The 26,532-nt window shown below is 44.3% G+C and overlaps 1 protein-coding gene across 1 annotated transcript in view; it reads right to left on the reverse strand.

Moving 5' to 3' along the window:
- The window catches only part of RASSF6 (Ras association domain family member 6), a 114,370-nt gene extending 108,950 nt beyond the window's left edge, over positions 1 to 5,420 (reverse strand). Inside the window, exon 1 of the mRNA XM_068233439.1 lies at positions 5,263 to 5,420. The gene's annotated coding sequence lies outside the window, so the exon portion shown is untranslated. The remainder of the gene's footprint in view (positions 1 to 5,262) is intronic.
- Between the last annotated feature and the right edge of the window lie 21,112 nt (positions 5,421 to 26,532).

The raw sequence follows: 26,532 nt of genomic DNA on the forward strand, positions 1-26,532 counted from the left end.
CCACCACCTCTGCCACCCCAACATCCCCAGACACAGACCCCTCATCGTCCTCAACATTAACTTGGGATGCTGGCCTGAGCCAGACCTCCTCCTCCACATCAGGCCCCATCATCTCCTCAATGGCAGCCCTCATTAATCGCTCTGGCGACGGACTGATGGACACAACGTTCTCCTCCGGGGAGGGCTGCTGCTGACCACTGGCTGCTGGGGTGGATGTTATAGCTTGCGTGGGGCGTTGGCTGTTGCTGTTGTTGGGAGTGCTGCTCACAGCGGAGGTCTCTGGGGAACTCATGTTGAGCTCATATAGTGGTTGACGGTGAGTGGAGTATTACTGATCCCAGCAATATACACACTGACTGGCAGAGTACGCAATGCTATATAGTGTGGCTGAGCGGTGTACACAGAGTGGCAGTAAACACAATGCTATATAGTCTGGCTGAGCGAGCGGTGTACTACTGTTCCCAGCAGAATCAGAGTGGCAGTAAACAATGGTATATAGTCTGGCTGAGCGGTGTACACAGAGTGTCAGTAAACAATGGTATATAGTCTGGCTGAGCGAGCGGTGTACTACTGTTCCCAGCAGAATCAGAGTGGCAGTAAACAATGGTATATAGTCTGGCTGAGCGGTGTACACAGAGTGTCAGTAAACAATGGTATATAGTCTGGCTGAGCGGTGTACACACAATGCTATATAGTCTGCTATATAGTGTCAGTAAACAATGGTATATAGTCTGGCTGAGCGAGCGGTGTACTACTGTTCCCAGCAGAATCAGAGTGGCAGTAAACAATGGTATATAGTCTGGCTGAGCGGTGTACACAGAGTGTCAGTAAACAATGGTATATAGTCTGGCTGAGCGAGCGGTGTACTACTGTTCCCAGCAGAATCAGAGTGGCAGTAAACAATGGTATATAGTCTGGCTGAGCGGTGTACACAGAGTGTCAGTAAACAATGGTATATAGTCTGGCTGAGCGAGCGGTGTACTACTGTTCCCAGCAGAATCAGAGTGGCAGTAAACAATGGTATATAGTCTGGCTGAGCGGTGTACACAGAGTGTCAGTAAACAATGGTATATAGTCTGGCTGAGCGGTGTACACACAATGCTATATAGTCTGCTATATAGTGTCAGTAAACAATGGTATATAGTCTGGCTGAGCGAGCGGTGTACTACTGTTCCCAGCAGAATCAGAGTGGCAGTAAACAATGGTATATAGTCTGGCTGAGCGGTGTACACAGAGTTTCAGTAAACAATGGTATATAGTCTGGCTGAGCGGTGTACACAGAGTGTCAGTAAACAATGGTATATAGTCTGGCTGAGCGGTGTACACAGAGTGGCAGTAAACACAATGCTATATAGTCTGGCTGAGCGAGCGGTGTACTACTGTTCCCAGCAGAATCAGAGTGGCAGTAAACAATGGTATATAGTCTGGCTGAGCGGTGTACACAGAGTGTCAGTAAACAATGGTATATAGTCTGGCTGAGCGGTGTACACAGAGTGTCAGTAAACAATGGTATATAGTCTGGCTGAGCGGTGTACACAGAGTGGCAGTAAACACAATGCTATATACTCTGGCTGAGCGAGCGGTGTACTACTGTTCCCAGCAGACACAGAACAGTGAACAGAATGCTATATAGTGTGGCTGAGCGAGCGGTGTACCACTATTCCCAGCAGACACAGAACAGTGAACAGAATGCTATATAGTGTGGCTGAGCGGGCGGTGTACCACTATTCCCAGCAGACACAGAACAGTGAACAGAATGCTATATAGTGTGGATGAGCGAGCGGTGTACCACTATTCCCAGCAGACACAGAACAGTAAACAGAATGCTATATAGTGTGGCTGAGCGAGCGGTGTACCACTATTCCCAGCAGACACAGAACAGTGAACAGAATGCTATATAGTGTGGCTGAGCGAGCGGTGTACCACTATTCCCAGCAGACACAGAACAGTGCACAGAATGCTATATAGTGTGGCTGAGCGAGCGGTGTACCACTATTCCCAGCAGACACAGAACAGTAAACAGAATGCTATATAGTGTGGCTGAGCGAGCGGTGTACCACTATTCCCAGCAGACACAGAACAGTAAACAGAATGCTATATAGTGTGGCTGAGCGAGCGGTGTACCACTATTCCAAGCAGACACAGAACAGTGAACAGAATGCTATATAGTGTGGCTGAGCGAGCGGTGTACCACTATTCCCAGCAGACACAGAGTGGCAGTAAACAGAATGCTATATAGTGTGGCTGAGCGAGGTACACAGAGTGGCAGTAAACAGAATGCTATATAGTGTGGCTGAGCAAGCGGTGTACTACTATTCCCAGCAGACACAGAGTGGCAGTAAACAGAATGCTATATAGTGTGGCTGAGCGAGGTACACAGAGTGGCAGTAAACAGAATGCTATATAGTGTGGCTGAGCAAGCGGTGTACTACTGTTCCCAGCAGTGACACAATGACAGGGGGGACCCTGGCTAGCGTGGCTGGAGCGCGAACTACCCTGCCTGCCTACCCAAAGCTAAACCCACAGACAAATGGCGGAGATATGACGTGGTTCGGGTATTTATTTACCCGAACCACGTGACCGTTCGGCCAATCAGAGCGCGTTCGGGTCCGAACCACGTGACCCGTTCGGCCAATCACAGCGCTAGCCGAACGTTCGGGGAACGTTCGGCCATGCGCTCTTAGTTCGGCCATATGGCCGAACGGTTTGGCCGAGCACCGTCAGGTGTTCGGCCGAACTCGAACATCACCCGAACAGGGTGATGTTCTGCAGAACCCGAACAGTGGCGAACACTGTTCGCCCAACACTACACACAAGTTCAATAATGTGCCACTCACTGTCATATTCTGTGACAGGGTAACCAGAGTCTGCAAAATACACTACAGCAGTGTTTTTAGAGGCAGGATTCAATGCTTTTCTGCTAAGAGCATTTAATGAATTGGCTTACTGATTTAAAATATAATTTAAGAAAAGTTAAAAATAACAGTGTATGGGTTATTTACAGAAAAGACTCAAAATTAACAAAAAGCTGATAAAGATTAAAAAAATAATACCTGCTATGTGTGGTTTCCTGTTAGGGGCTTTTTATTGTTATTATTTTTATTTATTTATCGAATGCTGACACTTTATGCAGTGCTACACAGAGTATCAAACAATTTATTTACTACCTCTTTCTCAAATGAGCCCACGGTTTAATATCTGCCATAGTCACAGTCTAATGTCCCTAGCACAGCCTAAAGCTTTTTACACACTAGATAATCTTCGACACAGACAGTTGTTCAGCTGATAGAACAATCTTTCGTTACATTAATGGTATCCGATGGATCGTTTGGTCGATCGCTTGGAAGGAAGCAGATCAAGTAAATGAACTTAAAGGAGATTTCACACTCTTATGAGATAACCTTAAAGTGGACCTGAACTCACACTTCACAAGACGGAAGGAAAACATAGAGTAATGCACCCTGTATGTATTTAGAGAGTTTAGCCTGTTTAATTCCCCCTCATTTGTGTCTAATCACAATTTGTAATTTAAACTCTCCCTGTGTCACATGACTGCCATGGCAGAGATGGAAGATAAGCTCATTTGAAAGCACAGGGTGTTTACAATATGTCTGCTTCCATGAATCAGGAAATAGAAACAGTGCAGATTTATTTTCGGATTTGTATCAGCTGTAACAAAGAAATGTTTGAAGCGCGCATGCGCAGTACTTTCACGCCGGCCGCCGTGATGACGCGAGGCGGCCGGCGTGTGACGTCAGCCGCGTCATACGCGGAAGGAGCAGCCCGACACTCTGCCGAGTGTCGCCCGGGCTGCGGCCTGTCAGCCATTCCGGAGCGGGGAGAAGGAGAGGAGCCAGGACGCCGGCGTGGGACCTCCCGACCAGCACTGGGCTGGAGAAAGCCCCTGGTGAGTACAACTTTCTTTTTTTGGGTGAGCTCGGAGTCACTTTAAAGGTTATGATGCTGTTGCGTATCTTTTTAGAGCAGAGAGGACATTCTGAGTTCAGGTCCACTTTAAGCAAAGATGAAGCTACAGGACGTTCCCTGACCTCATAGCATTCAGAGAGTATTTAACTTGGAAACGAGGTTAAACTGGTGAGTACTGTAGGTACAGTGGTTTGTGATCCGCTATTGCAAAATGCAATGAAAACTATTTGTAATAATAATTGGATATTTGATTTAAACCTAACCAGATAGAAGATTTTTCTGTCTACTTTCTGTAACTGGAGTTACACTTTAACAACTGCATTTTTGTGCTTACTGCTGAGCCAGCAAAACCCAGGGAGGTTAGTTAACGATCACCTTTGTTACTTCTCTAGACCCTGTCTTTCCTGAGAAAATCCTCCCGATAATGCTGACCAATCATAAGTCAGCAGTATATCATTCTGTACCATATTTCCTGTTACTAGAGGAAATTATTAGGCCAGTATGTCACACACCTCAAAACATGGATGCAGCAAATCCAGTCAACTTCAGTCAAACATCTGATCTGAATGCTTGTTTAGAGTCTATGGCTAAACATATTATAGGCAGAGGATCAGCAGGACAGCCTGACAATGTGCATTGGAAACAAATATGGCAGCCTCCATATACGGTACCTCTCACTTCATGTGTCCTTTAAGCAGATTACAATAGAGTGTCATAAATATTTTGTGAGTGTTACGTTGTCCATCGGTTGCACAGATTGCTTTTCAAATTCATGTGTGTTCTGTGCTATTTTTTTGGGAATTAATGGGGGTATATCTACCGGTATTTATATCTACAATTGTAAATACACTGTATCGTAGTAAATGAAAAAAAATAATACTAAATATGATGAAAAGCATTAAAAATACGTGTATTTTTGCTTCACAAAATGCAAGCAAAAATCATTGTACATTCTAGGATCCTGAGCGTTGTGCATAGTTAGTCTGGCAACACATGTCATGCATGGCTTCATAACAAAGACAAGGCATAAGCTTTCATCTCTATTTTGTACACATTAGCTAGGTTAAACATTTATTTAAAAGGGCTGAATTCTTTCATAAGTACATAAAGTAAAGCTCACTGGTCCTTGAATCCTGGTCTTTTCTTTCTTGTATGCTAGGTATGCTGCTTGAGTGTTTTTTCATGTGTATGTTTCTTAACCAGTGACATACACAGAATGATATGTATACAGTTCAGTGAAAACTACTTTCAGTTTTTTCAAGACGTGTCACCTGAGAACAGAGGCAGCCTGGCCAAAGTCACTGACAACGCAACCAAGGTTTAAATGACACTTACCATGTCCTTTCAAGAAACTGGCATTGCATTTCACTTGCTTCTTCGTAGTGTTCCCGAGAAAGTAGGACACTGTTCAAATGACCTGAAGGCTCACCTGGTTACTTTGAAAAAGACAATGGAGAGTTAATGATTACTTCTGTAGACTCACAGGTACTGCATAAGCCACTCCTTTCTGCCTCAGTGCATTTTGGGAGTGTTTACCAGGTCTGACAGCTGCAGCTGAGAGAAACTTGTGTGCACATTTATCCATACCTGTGTGAGGGGTGTGACTTCTGCCTACCTCTGAGATATGATGCTGCAGGGCATGGACTCCTGTCTCCAAGCCTTTCTCTATCTCTTGTTTTAGTAATCAGCATGTAAGAGCCGTTCTTATTTTATTGTGGCCATAAATTAGAAATTCTAAGTGCAATTAGTAGGTAGTCATTGTATTGAGCAAACGGATGTGTGTGTAATAGATTTATTACTATGCAAACCAAGAATAAAAAGGGAAATATAAGTGTGCTGATGTTTGCAATAAATTAGGATAGAGATCTTATACACAAGGTGAGTGTGTGCAGGTCAGACATAATTGTCAGCCATGTAATTATTTACATGCAATATACTATATATAATATATAGTATAATCTAATATACTATCCTTATGTATTGATAGGTTCATTAGCTTTCCCACATAGTTTGGACTGTGGTAGGGACATTTAAAGAGAAACTCCGACCAAGAATTTAACTTTATCCCAATCAGTAGCTGATATCTCCTTTTACATGACAAATCTATTGCATTTCACAAACAGACCATCAGGGGGTGCTGTATGACTGATATTGTGGTGAAACTCCTCCCACAAGAAGCTCTGAATACCAAGGTACTCTGGGCAAACTGCCACAATGTAACAATGTTCACAGACAGGAATTCGCTGTTTACAGCTGTCTGTAACAGCCAGAACAGCTAGAAACAGCTACATAACCTGCCCACAGTAACAATGTCACCATGTAATACATGTCAGAATGTGAATCTGGGAGAGGAAAGATTTTACAATGAGCAAACACTGACTAAATCATTTATACATAATTATTGTAAAAATGAAGCACTTTTTTATTACATTATTTTCACTGGAGTTCCTCTTTAAGGGTGAAGAGACAGTGGCATAAATTGTACAATGCATTGCGATCAGTGTTCAGGAAAACTGTTATCACTGTTTTAATGAATAATGATATTAATAATAATAAGCTGTTCACACTTATCAATGGGAATTCTGCATGTGATTTCCTGCATGCACGAATGTGTGGTTGTGGTTTTTCGAACATTTTTTGCAGGTGCTTTCATGCAATTTCACATTTTTGTGAGTGTTCATATTCCAATTTTTGAACTGTGATTTTTCCATGCATGCCAATGAAGTTAATTTATATGAATATGTATCTCATTAACTTCAAATTTGCAAAACATGATTTTTCTACTTTGCATCAAATGTGAATCACACACACAAAAAAAGACCTGCCATGCTGCAGAAAAATCACAAAATGAAAACAGCGGAAAAAAACGCAAAAAAAAAATGTGATGCCGTTGAAATATATTAGATGAATGAAGAAAGCGATTTCACAAAAACTCAAAATGCACACAAATTCAAATAAGTGTGAAAGGCCTCTGCAAATTAAAGCAGTCTGAAAAAGTAGCAATGCAGTTTGAATCAGTTCAGCTTGCATAAAAAGGAGATATCTAATACTAGCTACATAATACTAATTTTTAATAATTATGTAGCCCTTTGGTGACAATGGCCTTGTAATAATGGGATTATAGCTAATAGACTTATTTCTCAGAAGTTTTCCCAGCCTCCATTGTTCTTTTCCTATTCTGTCCCACAAGTCAAGTCAAATGAATAAACCCATCTGCTTATATTCAGAATGATTGCCTCTGACAGCATGGAAGGCAGCCGGAGCCATGGGACTAGGGCTATTTTTTGGCACAGACAGTCCAGGCCACCACCTGGAGCACCATTGTCTCTAAAGGGTGCTGATCAGTCCCCTTGAGGCTGCAGATCAAACTGCCATTAATGTAAAATTAATATATTCATATATTCTGTCTTTCGACAACTCGCTGCAGCACTATGCAGTTCATAGCTCTGCCCACAAAATTCAAACCCTTAAGTGATGTTAACCTACCTGGATTTACCAATAATCTATAATGGAGCCATACGGTAAAAAATAGTCTGACATCTATTGATCGTACTTTGGGTGTTTCATGGTCACTCTGATTGACTCTCTGGTCAGTTTAATCCAGAGATGTCAGGAAAAGAGCTGTTGTGCAGTTTGCCAGGCACACTTGGCCCATGAAATAGACATTCTACCCACACTCCTTTCCTTCCATGCAGTTTATTTTCACACGTTTATTCAACTATTATAATTTGCCTTATTCAGTTATGAATTTGAGTGGGTTTTAAAGTCCACGTACATGTTCCAAGAACATTGCCCCACCCACTTACAATAAATAGGGTGGATCAAAACCCATTCCATATATATATATATATATAAGTACATGTTTATACTCACAAGACTAAGATTCCTGAAGTTCCAGAGATTATGTCATGCTTGGGGTTGTGGAAGGGCAATTAGTATGGACTGCGTTGATTGGATCCAAGTGAATTCTGATAGCTTCAGGCTCCATGTTTGAATGACCAGCAGGTGTTGGTGTCACGTGGCCTCAAGATGCAGACCTTCAGAGGTGAGTATAGTGAGATTTGAGGTGTGGTGGAGAGTGCACAATCATGTTATTTAAAATTTGGAATGGGCTTTAATTTGGCCAAGTATGTTTGTTGGTTGCTCAGAGAGAAGCTAGATCAAGAAAAGCACAAAATCATTGTCTTGTCTTAACCAAAATGTCAATTTGGAGAGAAAACCTGACTTAGCCGATCACTGTTTTGCTCAGCATGTTCAGGCCCAGAAGTTGTGGAAGCCCATATGAGCATTAGATCATCTCCCAATTAAACTGTTAATAGTCGAGTTGAGCAAACATATGGTTTTGCATTTACAGTGCTGCCCATAATTATTCATACCCCCCGCAAATTTTGACTTTAAGTTACTTTTATTTAACCAGCAAGTAATTTTTTGACAGGAAATGACATAGGTGTCTCCCGAAAGATAATAAGACGATGTACAAGAGACATTATTACGCGTTTCACGGGCACAATCCCGCTTCATCAGGCATTCAACAATGGGAGTATTACACACGTGCAGGTCCAGTATACGCTTGGCACACAGATTGTGCCCGTGAAACGCGTTGCGATATTGTTCGTGGAGTATGTGAATAAATTGGTTTGTTTTTCAACTGACAGCATCAAGTCCATTTTTGAGTGGCTGGTCCACCGCCGCCACCCAAATGTTTTAAACATTTTAATATTTTTTATCCTGTTGGCGCCTCTGTACATCTATCAGTCAATATTTCCACCCTTGGTGGAAGGGTGATAAACCCTCTTTTCCTTCTGCAGAGAGCGACATCTTAATCCTGAGTGGAGACAGGTCTAATCTCCCCACCTGCCTATACAGTGGTTACCCGAGCGGTAACCCATGTTTGTGAGTATACTACTTACTAATCATTATCTCCTTTGATCCAGTACATACTACACCATATTGGTCTCTCGTTTTCTCTCTTTTTATCTTCCATAATAATGTTGTTGTCTGCTAACCATTTCTTCACCATTTTTGCTATGTGTTCTGTGTAATTGTCATGCTGAAATGTCCACTGGTGCCCAAGGCCAAGTTTCTCTACAGACTGCCTGATGTTGTTATTGAGAATCCTCATTTATTGCTCTTTTGTCATGGTGCCATGATTAGGTTCCCTGGTCCATTGGCTGAAAAACACCCCCAAAGCATTAAGTTCCCACCACCATGTTTGACAGTGGGGATAATGTTCTTTGAATTGAAGGCTTCTTCTTTTTTACGCCAAATGAAGGAAACATCATTGTGACCCAACTTATTACATTTTGTTTCATCTGACGATAACATAGAAGACCAGAAGTCTTCTTCTTTGTCCAGATGAGCATTTGCAAAAGCTTGTGTGTGCCTTAACTGGCGAAGTGGCGTCCTCCTTGGTCTGCAACCGTGGAACGCAGCAGTGTGCAGTGTCCGTTGGATTTTCTGCCTTGAGACATTGTCACCAGCAGAGCCCATATTCACCAGGATGGCCTTGGTGTTGATGCGTGGATTACTCTCTCACAATCCTCCTGGCGAGCACAGGTGTAACTTTTGGCTTCCAACCACATCCTCTGAGATTTTCCACAGTGCGGAACATCTTATATTTTTAAATAATACTTGACACTGTAGTCACTGGAACTAGAAAACATTTAGAAGTGGCCTTGTAGCCCTAACCTGACTTGTGAGCAGCCACAATGCGCAGCCGCAGGTCCTCACTGAGCTCCTTTGTCTTAGCCATGACTGTCCACAATCCAACTGAAGAGAGCTGCTGTTTTCACCTGTTGAGTTTATTAAAACAGCTGTTCCCAATTAATCAGTGTAATTAGGATGCTTTAGAACAGCTTGGACTATTTGGAGTGGTTTAGAACTTTGGATTTTTCCACAGACTGTGACAGTTTGTGAAGGGTATGAATGCTAGGATCCTAAGAGATCAGGGGCACTTTTGGGCACTCCAGTTGGAAAATGGGTGTGGCTGCACACCAGAATGTGGGTGTGGTCATGGGTGGAGCCAAATTTATATGAACAGCGGTCTAAGTAGTCCTGCTCAGCAACACATTGGATGAAGCCTCCTCTCCATTAAGACAAAAAAAATGCAGCACATCACATAAATAGGCAGTGCTACTTAAACTAAGCCGAGTTACCTGGCTTCTGTGCTGGCTGGTCTGGCTTTCTGCTGGGTGGGCTAACCTGCTGCCAGGTTATCTGACAGTTCCCCCACAGCATTCCCTGGCTTTCTAGTGTACCCCTCCCCAGTGGCGTCCCTACCATAGAGCGCAGGGGGGGGGGGCAACCGGGTGACAGACACCCAGGGGGGTGTCACCACGTCCCCCCACAGCAGCAGCACAGCAGGAGGGTGAAAGCAGAAGCTAGAAGGAGAGGCTGTGGAGGCAGCGGTGGGGAGGGGGGAAATATCCCCCCCCCCCTCCCTCACCTGGCACCCCTCCTTCTGCCTCTCTCCCCCTCCATAGATAACTTTCGGGAAGTGCAGGGGCGGCCGGAGGCGTGCTGAGACTTACTCACCTCATTTCCGCGTTCCAAGCGTGGAGCGCAGCGTCATGTCGTCACAGGTCTCTGTCTTCAATGCCGCCCACTGTGCTTCCTGATTAGCGGAAGCACAGTGGGCGGCATTGAAGGCGGAGATCTGTGACGACATGACGCTGCCACGTTTGGATCGCGGAGATGAGGTGAGTAAGTATCAGCACGCCTCCGGCCGCCCCTGCACTTCCCGAAAGTTATCTATGGAGGGGGAGAGAGGCAGAAGGAGGGGTGCCAGGTGAGGGAGGGGGAGGATATTTCCCCCCCCCCCACCGCTGCCTCCACAGCCCCTCCTTCTAGCGCTGCTTTCACCCTCCTGGGGCATTTATACTGGGGGCAACTAAACTAGCTATACTGGGGGCAACTAAACTAGCTATACTTACTGGGGGCAACTATGCTAGCTATACTGGCTGGGGGCAACTATACTGGCTGGGGGCAACTATACTGGGTGGGGGCAACTATACTAGCTTTACTGGCTGGGATCAACTAAACTAGCTATACTGGCGGGGGGCAACTAAACTAGCTATACTTACTGGGGGCAACTATACTGGCTGGGGGCAACTATACTAGCTATACTTACTGGGGGCAACTAAACTAGCTATACTTACTGGGGGCAACTATACTAGCTATACTGGTGGAGGGCAACTATACTGGCTGGGGGCAACTATACTAGCTATACTGGCTGGGGAAACTATACTAGCTATACTGGCGGGGGCAACTATACTAGCTATACTTACTGGGGGCAACTAAACTAGCTATACTTACTGGGGGCAACTAAACTAGCTATACTTACTGGGGGCAACTAAACTAGCTATACTTACTGGAGGCAACTAAACTAGCTATACTGGCTGGGGGTAATTATACTAGCTATACTGGGGGCAACTATACTAGCTATACTGGGGGCAACTATACTAGCTATACTGGGGCCCACTATACTGGCTATACTGGGGCCCACTATACTGGCTATACTGGGGACCACTATACTACCTATACTGGGGGCCACTATACTAGCTGTACTGGGGACTACAATACTACCTACACTGGCTCCTGGCGCTACCTAAACTAGGGGGCACCTCTCACTACGTAAACTATCTAGGCCAGCCAGCCCAACATCACCACCAGCCAACAAGCCCAGAATCACTGGCAAAAAAGCCACAGCATCACCCCCAGTCAGGCCAGCATTTACTTCAACCAGCCAGGCACAGCCCAGCATCACCGCCAGCCAGCCCAGCCACAGCATCACCGCCAGCCAGCCCAGCCACAGCATCACCGCCAGCCAGCCAGCCCAGCCACAGCATCACCACCAGTCAGGCCACAGCATCACCGCCAGTCAGGCCACAGCATCACCGCCAGCCAGGCCACAGCATCACCGCCAGCCAGGCCACAGCATCACTGCCAGGCCTTTCAGTCCACACATCATCCCCAATCCAGCCAAAAACAGTATTGCCAGCCAGGCACAGCAGCCAGTAGAGGAGAACTCAGAAGCCAGGTGAGAGGTGTCTACCATATTAAGGGGGCATTCTGCCCATTTATGTGAAATGCTGTCTATTTATGTGCCTCATGACTGCTGAATGTGTCTTGTTGGGGGCCTCATGGTTACTGGATTTGTCTTGTTGGTGGCCTCCTGATTGCTGAAGTTGTCTTGTTGGTGGCCTCATGATTGCTGAATTTATCTTGTTGGTGGCCTCATGATTTGTTGAGTGCCTCAAGATTTCTGAATTTGTCTTGTTGGGGGCCTCATGATTGCTGAATTTGTCTTGTTGGGGGCCTCATGATTGCTAACTGTGAGACTATGGGAAAAGCTGAATCATAATCATATGAGACAATAGCCTTAAACCTACTTCTTTAGCCTTTTAAAACAGAAAATTAAAACTGGGGGGAGGGGGTTTCTAAAACAATACATTTTTCAGGAGTAGGATGGATGAGTTGTTTATCTTCACAGTTTATTTTCAACTTGGATTTTCCATAATGTTCACGTATGAGCTAAAATGTTTGTATTTAGTTTAAACTGCTGTTGGCGTTTTGCGATAGATAAGTGACTTTTGGGTTGCAGTTTGGGCACTCGGCCTCCAAAAGGTTTGCCACCACTGTCCTAATCTAATGTCCCACCATTGCTAAGTTCATGTAAATTTGTCTCCACCTGTGACCAAAACCACATTTTGGTCCATGACTACACCCATTTTTCAGCGCAGCCGCACAATGTAGCCCCATTCGCACGTTGTCCTCCTAATTGGGGGGGGGGGGTGTCTGTGGATAATCAGCAACGGGTGCCAAATACCCTAGGTACGCCACTGTCCCTCCCATGTTCCCATGGGCCTTCCATTGAGGCACCACAAGTTCCAGCATGTCCCATGGAAGAACCACAGCTCCCTGCATTCCCCCATGAGGTTATCACAGTGCCCAGCATGGCACCACAGCACCCAGTATGCCCACAGATGCACCACAGAAACCAGCATACCCCTGATTGATGCACCACAGCTCCCAGCATTGCTGCCATTGAGGCACCACAGCTGACTCTGCCTGGGGGACATCTGGGGCACCCCAGAATAGATCCGGGGCACGTGCCACTGATCTTTGGGGCTAGCAACGCCCCTGCTGCTCGTCTTATTATCTTTTGGGAGAAGCCTATGTCATTTCCCGTCACAAAATTACTTGCTGGTTGAATAAAAGTAATTTTAAGTCAAAATTTTCCAGGGGTATGAATAATTATGGGCAGCCCTTAGTTTTATTGTTTATATACCTAGATACCAGACTGATCTGAATCACATTTGTTAAACAGGAGGGATGATTACAGTAAGATATTTATCTCCCTCTAGTGGTGAATTTGCATACCAATGCATTTTCTTTAGAAAACACACAACACTATTATTGTTGTTAACATTATTTGCAGAAATCTAAGAAAATGTTTTAGTCCCCATACAAAATATGCTTTAGGACCACGCTTAGGCTCTCCTTCAAGGAAAAAAAATTGAGGGCTTTCCCCTCTGTTATGCAATACTTTTTAAATATATTAATTTATTATTAGAGTCAATACCTATTTTAAACATGGATTTTTCTTAATGTCTTTTTCAGTGTATAATGAGATATTGGGCCTGATTCATTTAGCTCCAGTAATATTGCTGTGTAGAGGCAGCGCATGGCATTTGTACTGGTACTTATACCAGCAGAGTACCGTGTGTTGTGCAATCAATGTAACATGAAGTACATGGGTAAAACGAGCATTGCTAAGGTAACACACACCATATTACTTGTGTAACTTGTGTTCCTGCAGTAGTGCTCACGTTAACCATGTATCCATGCCTATTGTTTAAAAAAATGTAATATTTACAGTTAGGACCACTGTTGCGAAAACCTGAAAATGTAAATATATGTAAATAAATAAGAATAAATACGATAAATAATAAATAAATAATAAATAAGAACATTTCTTCCAGAGTAAAATGAGCCATAAATTACTTTTCTCCTATGTTGCTGTCACTTTCATAGTAAGTAGTAGAAATCTGACAGAACCAACAGGTTTTGGACTAGCCCATCACCTCATGGGCGGTTCTCAGGGTTATCTATATTTTCAAAAGTACAAACTATGAGATAGAGTAAAGGAGGAGTGAGACCTGATTGAATACAAATCAGTCTTATTCAAAAATACAAAACTTTATTCAAACATATGCTCATTATTAAAAACTGCAAGATAAAATCCCACCATGTAGCCCATCCCCCACCCCATCCATGCACATACCCACCCAGGCGTCCCCTATACTCTCCCCCTCCTAAGCATAAATGTATCTCTGGATCTTGTGCACACGTATTAATGGCTGCGCAGCCCTGCAAAAATAGATCAAAACCTTGTTATGAAAAAATGTTGCTGAATCTCTCACAAGCGGAGATTTATGGATATCATAAGCAGTTCATTTGAAAAATGGATTCCAGAACATTCATCCAGTACATAATGATTTCTTCATATCATATAGCCTCCTATATTGTATGGGGACCGTGCACATAGTCATCCAATAGAACAAAATAGAGTACTCAGCGTCCCATCAGGCTAGCAAGTCACCTCAGTGTAGTATGTTGATATGGCAGAGTGCAGTCCTGTATTATAGCATAGCATAGCACATGCAGTATGATTCCTAAGGAACTTTTGGCAAACAAGCACATCAAGTGGCAGCATGTATCAAGTTGAAGCAGCAGCAAGGCACATCCAGTGCTAGCCAATTCATAAAGCAAAACAAGCAGACAAGGTGCATGGCAATGTTAACAATGTCTCTATGCAGGCAGCATGTGCAGTTGAGGTGCCCTGAGGGCTCTTACTGTATCCACCAGTCTGGGGCCTTGGTGTTGACCTGCTATGACGGAGCCTGGAAAGACTAGCCGAGTCTCTAGTGATGGAGGTATGGAGAGGAGGATGCAGCACCCGGTTTAGGCAGCATGGAGGCATTGAGGGGAAGACCTCATGGTGGAGGACGGCGTCCTCGATCGATTTCGCCGGACTCTGCCGGCTTCTTCAGGAGGCGTGTCTCTCTGTGGACTGCGCTGCGTCTATGTGCAGGCCGCCGTCTAATCCGACCGCAGGTACGGCATCTCCCGCCCCCACACCAGGGCCAATGCGAGCGGAGGGGCGGAGCAGGCAGACACGACGGGCGCGCCCAATAGCTCACCCGGCGCGTCCGCCAAGCCCCGCCCCCCCGCACGCAGGCCCCGGGGAAGGGGCGGGAGACGCCAAAGCAGCCGGATCAGACGGCGGCAGCACAAACAGACACAAGCGCTCCACGTCCCATCCCAAAACAACATCACAAAAGCAAAATAACTATACAATAATGATTATTATTCGCAATTAGAAAATGCCTAACATATGTATATGTGGCTTTACAAAACAACAAAGATAAGTGAATAATTTAAATCACAGTGTATAAGATTCCGCTCACTCTTACGTTTAGACTACCCCCATCATGAAAAAGAAGAGATGTGCATACATGCACACCCCTGTCCAAATGAGGATCAAGCCAATTATGGCATAAACACAAATCAAGAAATTTTCTCCATAAACATCATGCGGAAAACTAGATATGAGATGCCCCAGCAGGGAGCCCCCAAAGCCCCCCCCCACTGGAAGAGCAATGCAGACCCTTCAGGTGTGGGATGCTGCACCAGAAATCCCTAAGGTGGCAGAAAGGGAACATAACTTGTGTTTTCATTGAGGCCTGGTTCCTTAGTTGCCTCCAGATCAAATATCCACCTTGCTTCACGTTGTAAAAGCAAACGATCCATATTACCACCTCTTGCAGAGTTATGAATTCTGTCCAGACCAACAAAACGCACATGTTGAAACCTACCACCGTGAGCGGACTTAAAATGTTTCGCCACGGGAGTGAGGTTGTTATAATTTGGACTCTTAATACTAGCAATATGTTGCGAGATGCGTGTACGAAATTCATTCTTGGTCTTTCCCACATAAAAGGCCCCGCAAGTGCAGAGCAACAAGTATACCACAAGAGTAGTACTACAATTTACATAGTGTGGGAAACACCAATCCCGGCCATCCGGAAGGCGGACCAATCTGCCCACCTGGATATAACGGCATACCGAACAACCACCACAGGTATATGTACCAGTCACCTTACAGTGCTTTTTGTTGGCCCGAGGATCGACAAAATGACTGTTAACCAAAAGATCCCGTAGGGACGGTGCCCTCCGGAATGAATAAAGGGGAGTTTGTGTTAACACCGTGCTCAATTTGGCATCGTTAGTGAGGATATGCCAATGCCTATCCAATATCCTCGAAACCTCTTGATGCTGTGCCGAGAATCTAGTGCAGAACCTAATTGCCTCTGATCTCTCACGGGTGGGACATCTACTTCTATCCAATAGGGCAGATCTGTTACTAGCATTAGCTCTCTTATAAGCCTTAATAAGAGTCTTATTCTTATATCCTCTTTGTCTGAATCTCGATCTCAGCTGCAGGGCCTCCCTCTGAAAAGCATCATCCTCTGAACAGTTGCGTCGAATCCGCAAATACTGTCCAGTAGGGATACCATTAATAGTATGTTTTAGATGGAAACTTTCTGCTCTCAGAAGTGCATTTGTTGCCGTTTCTTTTCTATATAAACTTGTAGAGACAAGGCCCGCAGTCGAGACCGAGATCAGAAGATCCAGAAATGGAACCTCCACATGAGTCATGTGCATAGTGAACCTAAGATTCCAGATGTTCTTATTAATAGTTGTGATAAATTGTAGCAATAATTCTTTGCCACCCGTCCAGAAAAGCAAGATGTCGTCAATGTACCTGTGCCAGGCCAAAGCGTGGCACAGGTACATTGCCAGGCCCTCATCGGAAAACAGCTCCCTCTCCCACGCCCCCAGGTACAGGTTGGCATACGACGGAGCACACGTGGTGCCCATCGCTGCCCCCTGCACCTGGAGGTAGTGGGTGTCCTCAAACAAAAAAATATTGTTTCTTAAAATGAAATCTAGAAGGGTCAACAGAAACATATTATGTGGAGTATTCTGTATGCCCAACTCCCCCAAAAAAATCCTAACAGCCTCCACACCTAAATCGTGTGGTATACTTGAATAGAGGGCCTCCACGTCCAGAGTCACAAGCAACACACCAGGGGGAAGCTGAAGATTTTCCAAGATCTGCAATAAGTATGATGAATCTCGAACATATGATGGTAATGCACAAACGTGCGGCTGAAGATGTCTATCTATATATGCGCTTGCCCGTTCAGTAAGGGATCCCCTACCCGATACAATCGGGCGCCCCGGGGTTTTTTTGAGGTCTTTGTGAACTTTGGGAAGTGAATAGAATGTTGGTAAAACCGGATTAAGTACTTTCAAAAACGTCACTATATCCAAATCAATTACCGTGCGGGAAAAAGCGTCCTCGATTATTGCAAATAGCTCCCCCTGGCAGCGTGCAGCTCTGGACGGGGAGACCCTCACATAACAATCCTGATTTTTCAAGATATCCAGGCACATCTCTCTGTAATGCTCAGCCCTCATCAGCACAATGTTTCCCCCTTTATCTGAGGGTTTGATAACCCATTTTTTGTTTAACATTAACTCTGCAAGTGTGTTACGTTCAGCCAAATCCAGATTGTCACCATCTGTCTTATGTCCTCTTAATTTAGAAATGTCCCTTTCTACCACCTCCATAAAAATTTTCAGATTAGGGAAAAGAGAAAAAGGTGGAAACTTTTTTGAAGTGTTCCGCAATCCCACCTCCTCTAGAGTAGGGACAAAATAAGATGCGTATACATTTGTATGTTCAATTTGAGAACAAGCCTCAGTATCTCCTTGTAACTCCTTTAAAGCTTTAAAGCTTGGAGGATAGCAAGATCCTCACTTAGTGAATGGCAGTTGCTTACTTTTCTCCACTTACAGTAAGTAGTAGAAATCTGACATTACCGACAGGTTTTGGACTAGTCCATCTCTCCATAGGGGATTATCAGCATGGCCTTTATTTTTTATAAAGACACTCCCTGAAAAAGATTTATATAAAGATGCTGGCCAGCCTCCCTGCTTACCGTACACTTTATTGGCAGTTGGACGGAGCAAATGCCATTCACTAAGTGCTTTTGAAAATAATGGAAACCTTGAGAACCCCCCATAAGGAGATGGGCTAGTCCAAAACCTGTCAGTTCTGTCAGATTTCTACTACCTACTGTAAGTGACAGCAACATAGGAGAAAAGTAATTTATGGCTCATTTTACTCTGGAAGAAACATACGGTACTTCTTACCTGTATAGGTTTACATAAATTTAAAATTTTAAGATTTTCGCGGCAGTGGTCCTTTAAATTCCACAGTAAGAGAACCAAAAACATTGTGCAAATAATGTCATAACTATTTTTGTTGCTATGAACTTAGGTTACACACACTGCTTGCTGAGTAGATAGGAATTATTTGTACAGGAGAGAGCGGAGGGAAAAGGTGCTTAGTTCAGGTTTGAGTATGAATTAAAGAGAAGAGGAAGCATCTGTCAGTTGCCCATGTCTTTCTTGCAGATAGATTGACTCATAATCCAGAAGAGCATAGGAGCTGGATGATGAGGCAGGCAGCCATAGTGCTACTAGCTGGCAGCTGTCCTACTGCACCTTCCTGCCTGAACATTCAGCTCCCATGCGCTTTACGATTGTGAGTCTATCTAGCTACAATAAAGCTACAGATAATTGACAGATGCTACTCCTTTTCTTCAGTTCATAATAAATATTATTTGTTGATCGCATGCAAATTATATGCAGCCTGGAATTGGGTCAATCAAATACACTTCCTGACAATTTACCTGATTTACCACCAATGCTATATAGAGTACGTCTAGCTTTAGGAACAAAGCTGCTATAAGACTCTCCTGAAGCCCCCCCGTTTCTGCAGGGAAAATCTGTTACTCCAGGCAAGAGGTTTTGTAATGCCTGGTACGCACCATACAATTTACCTGTCAGATTGATGGTAAATTCCCCATCATTTGACAATTTCCAACATGTCCAATCTGCTTCCGATCAAGAAAGGGATCGGCTTTGTGCAATACTGATTCCAAAATTGATCCCTTTCTTGATCAAAAGCAAATTTCACGTCGATCTGATGTGAAAATTGCATAGTGTGTACCAGCTCTTACTCATTTGTATCACCTAAAAGATTGTAACCCACAATCTTAAGATTCCATAGTGTGGATTCCTTGGAGCCTGCAGTAAACATTTTTTTTCTTTGTAATAAACTCAGGTCAATGTTGATTTATTTAAAAAAGAGTCCCTGTGGATGCAGTCACGCCATTAGTGATGGCAGGACACGATCACCGGCGAAGGTCACAACTCCCCCTAGCAAGTAACGGGAACTATACAGGCCATTGTCAACCAACCCATACTTACCCATGGAGCCATTTCTGCCCCTTTACCATAGCTCCCAACTGTCCCTCTTTTGAAGGGACAGTCCCTCTTTGGGAACCCAATTCTTCTGTTCCTTTTTCTCTCTAATTTGTCCCTCTTTGAGGACTGATGTACAGATGTGTGTAGATATATGTATTTTTCTACTGAAAAATGTGTTTATTTGACTATAAAGTATATTCCTATCCATTTCTTATTTTCAAATGTTAATATGAAAGAAAATGAAGCAGTATAAAAAGGACCAGTGAGATTTGAATTCTAAAACAACATATTTTTCTCATCAAATCTTTAAGGTGTGGTGGGGGTGTGACAAAGGGCATGGCAGGGGTGTGGCTTAAGAGCCCCTCCTTCTGATCTCAAGAAAATTGGGAGGTATGCCTTCACACTGAAGTCAGATGGGACGGGATGGCTAATCCAACCTTATCGACACCCAGGCCACTCTCCTCCTATAAAAGAAGTTCTGTCTGAGGCCCCATTCACACCTAAAAATGAAAACACAAGCACTTTGCATTTTTGTGTGCTTTTTTTCCCCTCCCGGCGCTCCACTGCATGCTGCGTTTCTGTAAAAAGCGCTTTTCTAAGCGCTTTTTCAGAGTGGTTTTGTAATTCACTCCCTGACGGAAGTCAGGAAGTTAACTCTTTGACCGGGAAAAGAATAAATACAATGTATTTATTCTTAAAAATGTGAATGCAATCACTCCACAAAGCGATTTTGTGAGCGTTTGCATTTTTCCTTTACCTTCCATTATAGCAAAAATGCCTCAAAAATGGTACAGGCACCGCTTTGCTGAGCAGATCGGAAACGAACCGCTCAGCTGTGAACTCACTCATTGCACAAGCGTTTCGTGGGCAATTTTAAAAAATCGCCAGCGCTGGAAAAAAGGCGGAAAACGCCCCTAGTGTCAACAGGCCCTGAAAGAAAGAAGCAGTCAAAGCGCAAGCCAGCCTCCTTGTGTTCCACCTTCCGCCTCCTGCCCTCCTCCTCTCGTTAGTACCCAGTTGTTCAAAAAGAAAAAAGAGAGCATGGATGTCTGGCACCGTAGCTTTAATGAAAGCAGCAAGTGTACAGTGGATGGTAATCACAAAAAATACACAATGGCATGTGTTCACCTGAAAGAATGAGGTACTTATCGTGCTCTGCTGAAGTGGGGAGGCAACTGTGGGCGCCACAGGGTGCACGGCCTTACGACTGTTTCGCAATGGGGTGAGCCTTGCTTCCTCGGAGGCTAACGTGCACGTTAGCCTCCAAGGAAGCAAGGCTCACCCCATTGCAAAACGGTCGTAAGGCCGTGCACCCTGTGGCGCCCGCAGCTGCCTCCCCACTTCAGCAGAGCACGATAAGTACCTCATTCTTTCACGTAAACACATGCCATTGTGTATTTATTGTGATTACCATCCACTGTACACTTGCTGCTTTCATTAAAGCTACGGTGCCAGACATCCATGCTCTCTTTTTTCTTTTTAAAGAATTGCAATGTACTGTTAACCCCTGTCTTGAGCACGTAGCTCCTGCTGAAGTTTTCTACCTGTAAGCAGCCGTTCGTGACAGTACCCACAGCCCCTTCTGATTGCCTGCCACCCTCTCTCTCTCAGGCTTAGTACCCAGTTGGCCTTCTAGTCTGCCCACTTCATGGTCATTGCCACAGAGGGCTAGATCACACTGGGCGCTTTATCGCGATTGCACTCATGTCCGTGATTGCGATTCGGCGGGCAAAATCTCACGATTTACCACACTTTGCACATGTGATTCCTGGTCAATAGAACGAGAATCACAGGGCGATTGTTACCAAAGCGTATTTGCGAATGATCGCAAACATTGCAGTAAGAATGTATCCATAGGGATACATTAGCAGCAATGCTCTGCTGATTGCCGGCGATCAGCAAAGCGCTGAAAAGTGCCAAGTGTGAACCAACCCTGAGTCAATTTTACATCCCTGGAATGTTTGAGAGGAAAAAAAATGATGCTGTCAAGTGACCCCGTTACCAAATGTCGCACTGCTGGCCTGTGTGAGGAGGAACATCGATATTATAAACTATCAGTATGCAAATATAATACCGTAACAGAAAAAATATATATATAAAGTGAACATTACAGTAACTCTAAATATTCTGAAACTTGTAAAAATAACTTGTAAAAAATATATTAAAAAATACACTGATTTAGTGTCTCTTAAAAAAACACAAGGGATTCAGCAATGTAATGTTGAATAGCTGGAGGCATTGTCTGAATCTTTACTGAAAAGTAAAAGTGGAATTCCTTCCTATGGCATGTCCAGAAGAATGCCTGTCATTTTCAACTCGTTCTTGTCTGGCACTTGTGATGCTTCATGCTGCAGCCTGTTAAGAATGTGATATTTACTGTATTTCCTGAGATGAGCAGGATGTCAGATGTAGTCAGTGGCAACAAACTTCTTTTTATATCAATTCTTAAAACACACTTAACCATTTGCTCTGTTATAAGACTACCCCTTTACAGAATCACTAAAAAAAAAAATCACAAACCAATAACATTAAAACCACTTAAGGACCAGGGGTGTTTTGGTTGATCTGTGCTGCGTGGGATCTTCAGCCCCCAGCACAGATCAGGTTTTAGGCAGGGTGATCAGACTTCCCCCCCTTTTTCCCCACTGGGGGGATGTCCTGCTGAGGGGGTCTGATCGCTGCCGCTCTGTTTTGCCTAGCAGGGGGGGGGCTCCTCAAAGCCCCCCTCCACAGCGCTATTCCCCCCTCCCTCTCCTTCCCTCCCTCTCCTACTGTCTGTGGGAGGCACAGGACTGCGATCCGTCCTGTACCGCCTCTGATAGGCTTCAGCCTATCAGATGCCGGCGATCCCCGGCCAATCAGAGGCCGGGGCTCGCCGATCTCCTTTACGGCGCTGCTGCAACAGGGGGGGGATTTCTTCCCCGCGTGTTTACATTTCGCCTGCAAGCCGCAATCGGAGGATGGAACGTTTCCATGGAAATACCACTGCGACCTGCCGACACCTATCGGCGTTAGGCCGTCGTTATGTGGTTTTAAAGGACAACTGAAGTGAGAAGGATATGGAGGATGCCCTATTTATTTCATTTTAAACAATACCTGTTTCCTGGCAGCCCTGCTGATCTATTTGGCTGCAGTAGTGTCTGAATAACACCAGAAACAAGCATTCAAATAGTCTTGTCAGATCTGACAATAATGTCAGAAACACCTGATCTGTTGCTTGCTTGTTCAGGGTATAAGGCTAAAAGCAGGGGCATAACAATAGACCCTGCAAGGGATGCAACTGCAGGGGGGCCAGAAGCCCCAGGGGGCCCTGTCCCTATAGACTGAGAACTAAGGAGCTAGGAGAGAAAAAGCTTTTATATTCACTGCACAATTGTTCTAATGACTGCATCTGCTCAGCCACTGATAAGGAACATACAGAGATTTGTCCCTATTCAGTATGTAGCAGGCTTTTCTGTACAATGCTCAACCCAAACCTCTTTACCACTCCCCAAGTGCTCTGTACTGTAGTGATGCTGGAGAAGTCTGCAGAGCCAGTTCTGCTCCATCAGAGATGGACAGAGTGAAGGTAATAAGTTGAGGCTGAGAGCACACTCGTCTATCGGTCTTCTGTATGTGTTTTCTGCACACCAGGGGTTTGAGTCACTAAACCGTGATAACTCAAATATCACACCTTATCAAAGATATCACACTTTATCAAAGATATCACACCTTATCAAAGATAACACGCCTTATCAGAGTAGCATAGCGAGCACTACGAACTTATGCCTGCTAATTGGCAATGGCACTCGTCCTGCCCTGAGCCCCTGCAGGTTCGTAGTGCTCGCTATGCTACTCTGATAAGGCGTGTTAACCTTTATAAGGTGTGATATCTTTGATAAGGTGTGATATTTGAGTTATCACGGTTTAGTGAATCAAACCCCATGTGTGTCTGTATGTGTGAAGACATGCATGTTTTGACACAGAAGCTAATGTGATTGATAGAGAAAATGTATTCAGTGCTTCACTGCTGTCTGTATGTATTTTTCAATGGAGGGAGTGTTTGTCGGGAGCGGAACCCATCCAGAGTTTTGCAGAGGGGCCAAGTGATTTCTAGTTCCCCCCATGCCTAAAAGGATTAGAGGCAAAGGATCAGCAGGGCTGCCAGGCAACTGGTATTGCTTAAAGAGACTCTGTAACAAATTGTTTATCTTTATTTCTTCTATGCTATAAGTTCCTATGCCTTTTCTAATGTGGTCTGGCTTACTGCAGCTTTTCCTAATTGCACAGTAGCTGTGTTATCTCTGTTATATGATCTAATCTTCTCTCTATAGTCGGCACAGTCAGGCTGAGGCAGTCAGACTGGAATGTGCAGGGCTGCTTGTGATTAGCTAGAAGCTGTACACACCCCCTGCAGGCTCTGTGTGACTAACACACTCTGCTTAGCTGAGCCTATTAGAAGCTGGTTAGTTTGTTTGTAAACACTGCCTAAAACTGGCAATTACAAGCCAGGTTTGCAGCAGAGAATGGCAGAAACAGCACAGAGGGGACCAGGAGCACATAATGAATAGAATGGTATGCTTTTTATTGTAAGAATTTCAGAGTACAGATTCTCTTTAATAGGAAATAATGATGACAGCCTCCATATCCCTCTCCTTGTTACAGCTGACCTTTAAACTGAAAGACTATTTAAACTTTTTTCTTTAATTTGTTACAATAATGCAGCAGGAGAACCTCTGTCAGGCTTCTGTGTTAAGTTTGCCATACAGCTACTGATTTTGCGGCCCGAATGACCATCCAATTCGATAATATTTTTTTAATCAGATTAAAATTTTGTAACCTGTTTGTTGCAACCTGTCCACCCAATCGATGATTGAATTGATTTGGGTCCGTAATCAGTCAAAAGCATTGATCACACATGTGGGAAAATCTCGGTTGCACATGGTTGATCAGATACATGGCAGTAAACGGCTTACAACCAATGTATGCAACCGACCCACGCCTACTGTCCCCCCAAGCGTTAAATGTCCCCTCCTGATGCCTTTGCTCTGAAAATTCTCAACTGTCCACCGACATTACTCCTGGATCACTTACCCTCTGTCATCCTAGTGTCTGCTGTTACACGAGTGCCAGTGAGAGTGGAGTAGTGGTTGAGAGTCCAAGCAGTAAGACAGATTATATTTTTCAGAGCACGGGCACCAGAGGCGACATTTAACATTTGGGGTGGGAGGAGGAGGGAGGCAGACGGTGAAGGCAATGTCCATATGGGCAGGCAACATATCTCTCTGATCAGATTCCTTTAGAGAGAGAACTTTCTCATGCTCAAACTGCTCATACATTGCCTGGTGTATGCAAGGCCAGATTTATACTCTTTGTGCCCCTAGGTCAAATTTGTTGTTGCTCCCCTTTCATGTGCAGCAGCACCCCTCCTATTCCATGTGCAGCCCCTCTGCCATGTGTATAATCTATTTAGTGTAACCCCTCGCTTTTATTAACAGCTCCCTTGAGCATCAATTTTCCTTTTTCATCTGTTGCGCCCCACTTTCAGCCTCCTCTTTCATATGTAGCGACCCCTATTTCATTTCCAGGTGCCCCCTTGAGCTGAAGCCGCCCAAGGTCTGAGCCTTGGTGGCCTTTCCAGAACTCCGGCCCTGGATGTATGGGTACCTTTACTGTCAGGAAGAAAGGCTGGCTCATGGGCAAGGTGAATGAGATGACTGCCTTAGGTGCCAGGATTTAACCCCTTTTTTTATATATTTGAAACAACTCATAGCAGAACATAAAATAATATTTTTACATCAATAATCCTGGTTTCTGTATTAGAAATGCTTCTTATCCTACTTAATAAGATGCCATTGGGCAGCACGGTGGCCTAGTGGTTAGCGCTCTCGCCTTGCAGCCCTGGATTCCCGGTTCAAATCCCAGACAGGACAACATCTGCAAGGAGTTTGTTTGTTCTCCCTGTGTCTGCATGGGTTTCCTCCAAGCACTCCGGTTTCCTCCCACATCCCCAAAACATACAGATAAGTTAATTGGCTTCTCCCTAAATTGGCCCTAGACTATGATACAAACATAGACATATGACTAAGGTAGGGATTAGATGGTTAGCTCCTTTAAGGGACAGTTACAGTACAAGATAATATACTTGTAATGTACAGCGCTGCGGAAAATGTCGGCGCTATATAAATACTAAATAATAATAATGCCTGGTTTCTGTGTCCTGTCGTGTGTGTGCCGCTGCAATGAATTGGTCCAGGGCCGTGGCTGGTGTGCCCAATGTCACAGACCCCCTAATGGCCAGACTGCTCAATGCCTTCCAATCTGTTTCAACCCACAGACCATCCAACCTTGTGGATGCAATCGATGTGCTGAAACCACTGGAATTGGGCAGCAGACAGGCTAGGAGAGTGTAAGCCACATAAACACTTTACTACACAATATTTTAGATACAGGGGTGCCACCACCTCTGAAGAAGGACAGAGGACTTGCTCTGACTATTCTAAACCTGCAAATAAAGTTGTTAAAAACACGTCTGGCTGAAACAATACAATACTTCAGGTAGCGAATCTTCAGAAAGGCTAGGATTCTTTCTGCGGTGCTTAAAGTAGGTATGCACCCGAGGAAAATGACCTTAAGTCTTTTATTAGAAATGCAATATAAATAATATATACAGAAAATTATTAAAAGTAACAATTGTGGAGTCTGTAGTCCAGATAAAATAAAAGGTAGCAACAAAGAAAATGAATACTTAAAGTTTTGGAAGAAATATGGCCTTTGTGTGGAGAATACAAGAAATTCAAAGTTCCTTTGTTTCAGAATTCCAGGAATCTAGCCGTGGCTTCAGTCCATATGTGGTGTTAAAAAGGAGAACCCCTTGCTAAAATTGCTGGGTTTCCTTTATCCAGACCTGGTCTGAGGGCGGAACTCAGAGTGAGCCCCTGGGCTGGTGTCTGGGCGTTATTTTATTTTCGGTGGGACTCTTAAGTCCAAAATATGTAACATTCCATATTGCAGACCATGTTCATTGCACACAAATAATAGTAGCAAATTCTGCAACCTCAAAGAATATGGATCACATTAATATCAGATATGAATAGTGTGTGACATTCCCTTCCTGAGAAGTTTAATAACCCGGTTGTTGGTTATGCCAGCTTCACAAATTAAATATGAGGATACTCAGCAGGACCCTAGCAATCAAATGATATAATTTTCATATAGATC

This window comes from Hyperolius riggenbachi, chromosome 1, assembly GCF_040937935.1.
Source record: "Hyperolius riggenbachi isolate aHypRig1 chromosome 1, aHypRig1.pri, whole genome shotgun sequence".
Taxonomy (NCBI): Eukaryota; Metazoa; Chordata; class Amphibia; order Anura; family Hyperoliidae; genus Hyperolius; species Hyperolius riggenbachi.